The following is a 3,186-nucleotide window of genomic DNA, read 5'->3' as shown; positions in this document are numbered from 1 at the left end:
GGGACTCTTGGGTGGCTCAGTCAGCTGGGTGTCTGGCTCCTGATTTCAGCTCAGGTCATGATCTCATGGTTCATGGGATGGAACTCTGTGTCGGGCTCTACACTGATAGTGTGGAGTCTGCTTGGGATTCTCTCTCTCCCCCTTACTCTCTGCCAGTCCCCTGCTCACACTCTCTGTCTCTCTCACCGTAAATAACTTTTAAAAAAATCTGTAATCTTAGGTAGAGGAAAGCAGGTACTGGCAAACTGGGGCTCAAAAGGATGGGGATTGACAGCACATGTTCCCTGACTTCTTATCATACCTTCTGAACCACTAGTGCAGACCATTGACCAAAGCCAACCTTTTGGCAGAGGGCAAAGGTATCTGTGTGATACAGTTCATAAAGATGAGTCTCCTTCAAGAGTAGAAACTTCATAAATGCAAACCCCTCTTCCTTTCATATCGTACATCACGAACTTCCCAACATGTGATCTGAAATTTCCCGGGTTATAATGAGAGAAGGGCCACAACCTTGTCATCAAAGCAACAGGGCTGTGCATGACTTGAGATGTAAATCTCTGAATAGTAACAGCTGACTAGAGTTGACTTCAGTAATCTCGTAAACTCTGAATTATCTGTGTTTAGTAAAATGGAAGCACTAGGAAATCAAATTATGGTGATATGGACTGGATGTTTGTGCCCCCCAGAAATCAAACATTGAAATCCTAACCCCAAGTGTGTTCATATTAAAATGTGGGGTCTTTGGTGGGGGGCACCTGGGTGGCTCAGTTGGAAGAGTGTTGGACTCTTGATTTCTGCTCAGTTCCTGATCCCAGCATCTTGGGATTGAACTGCATTGGGCTCCATGCTGAGCCTAGAGCCTGCTTGAGATTCTCTCTGTCTCTGTCTCTGTCTCTCTCTCTCCTTCTGTCCCTCTCTCCCACTTGCACACTCTCACTATATATAAAATAAAAATGGAAAAAAAAACCCATAAAGGGGCACTTGGGTGGCTCAGTCAGTTAGGTGTCCAACTTTGGCTCAGGTCATGATCTTGGAGTCTGTAAATTCAAGTCTGGAGCCTGCTTCAGATTCTGTGTCTCCCTCTTGCTATATCCCTCCCCCATTCATGCTCTCTCTCTCTCTCTCTCTCTGTGTCTCTCTCAAAAATAAATAAGCTTAAAAAATTTTTTAAACTGTAAAAAAAGAAGAGGTGGAGCCTTTGGGAGGTAAGTAGGTCATGAGAGTGGGGCCTTCATGAATGGGCTCGGTGCCCTTATTAAAAGACATGAGAACACTTGCCTCTTCTCCTTCTGCTCTCCATCATGTGTGGATACAATACAAAATTGACAGTCTGAAAAAAAAGAAAAGAAAAAGAAATAAATTGATAGTCTGCCTCTTGGAAAAGGGGCTTGACTAGAACTTGATCAGGCTGCCAACATTCTCTGACTTACAGCTTCCAGAACCATGAGAAATAGATTTCTGCTATTTATAAGCCATGCAGTCTATGGTATTTTGTAACAGCAACCCAAACTGACTAAGACATACAGTGTAAATCAGGAGCCTGGCTTATTTCTGTACAGAGGCCTGTGGTGGCAAAATAACAGCCCCCTAAAGATGCCCATATTCTAATCCCTGCAACATGTGAATGTATCTTATAGGGAGACAGGGACTTTGCAGATATGATTAAAGTTAAGGATTTTGAGATGGGGAGATTAGTCTGGGTTATCTGAGTGAATCCAATTTACTCACAGGAGTGCTTAAAAGCAGAAAAGCATCCTCACCTGCAGAAAACCAGAGACATTTCAGCATTAAAGGGTCTGGAATTCCTCTCACTGGTTTTCAAGATGGAGGAAGGAGGTCACGAGCTGAGGGACACGGGGAGCCTCCAGAAGCGGGAAAAGGTAAGGAAACAGATTCAACCTTGGAATCTCCAGACTGATGTTTATCAGTCTGTATGCATGACATCTATTCAAGTTGTGGGGTTCAAGCTGTGTTCAGTTGCATGCTAGTGTTACTTCAGAATAGACTGAGCTTAAAACGGTTGTTTTAAAAGGTCTCTCTGCCTCATCATTAGAAAAGGTTTTTTTTTTTAATGTTTATTTTTGAGAGCAAGAGACAGAATGTGAGTGAGGGGCAGAGAGAGAGTGAGACACAGAATTGGAAGCAGGATGCAGGCTCTGTTAGCACAGAGCCCGACGTGGGGCTTCAACTCACGGACTGCGAGAGCAGGACCTGAGGCACAGCTGGACACTCGGTTAAACATTGGGCTCTTGATTTCAACTCAGGTCATGATCTCAGGCTTTGTGAGTTCAAGCCCCACAGCAGGCTCTGAGCTGACAGTGTGAAACCTGCTTGGAATTCTCTCTCTCTCTCTCTGTCTCTCTCTGCCCCTCCCCTGCTCATACTCTCTCTAAATAAATAAAACATACATAAATAAATAAACTTTAAAAAAGAAAAGAAAAAGTCTTGGATAGTAGTGAAATGGAGGAGAGCAGTCTTTAAAAAATGGTCCTAGAGCTAGTAGCCTAACGCTTGATGTGTGAGTGGAGGAATCAAAAATTTTCAAAACTCCGCCAAGTCAGGGGCGCCTGGGTGACTTAGTCGGTTAAGCGTCCGACTTTCACTTAGGTCATGATCTCGCGGTTCGTGGGTTCGAGCCCCGCGTCGGACTCTGTGCTGACTGCCAGCTCAGAGCCTGGAGCCTGTTTCAGTCTGTGACTCCCTCTCTCTCTGACCCTCCCCCGCTCACGTTGTCCTCTCTCTCTCTCTCTCTCCTAGAAATAAATAAAACATTAAAAAAGAAAAACTCCGCCAAGTCAGCCACAAGTCCTTCAGTATACCATACACCATTTTTGCACCAAAGTCATTGCTTTTGTTGCATACACAAATGTTTGTGAGCTTCCTGGTTTGTACTCACCAAGGAAGTAATCAAACGCTCATGCTCCTTGAGTACTGGATGATTCTAATGGCTTTACGTAGCTTCACGTGAAGCTACGTAAGCTGGGTTGTGTAAGCCCAAGCCACCTGTGCCTGATGGGTAACAAGAATAAGGCTAAGAGGAATTTAGGGAAGAACTGGACTGTCCAAGTACTCACCTTCATTCAAATATGAATGTAGCCCCCAACCAGGCCCTCAAGTGCACTGAGAGGTAACAGCTACAAGAAAGATGTTCTGGTGCTTTTGGCAACCACAGAACCTTCAAAACAC

The sequence above is a fragment of the Crocuta crocuta genome, unplaced genomic scaffold (assembly GCF_008692635.1).
Source record: "Crocuta crocuta isolate KB4526 unplaced genomic scaffold, BGI_CrCroc_1.0 scaffold47, whole genome shotgun sequence".
In the NCBI taxonomy this organism is placed as follows: domain Eukaryota; kingdom Metazoa; phylum Chordata; class Mammalia; order Carnivora; family Hyaenidae; genus Crocuta; species Crocuta crocuta.
Note: the sequence above shows the minus strand (reverse complement) of the source record.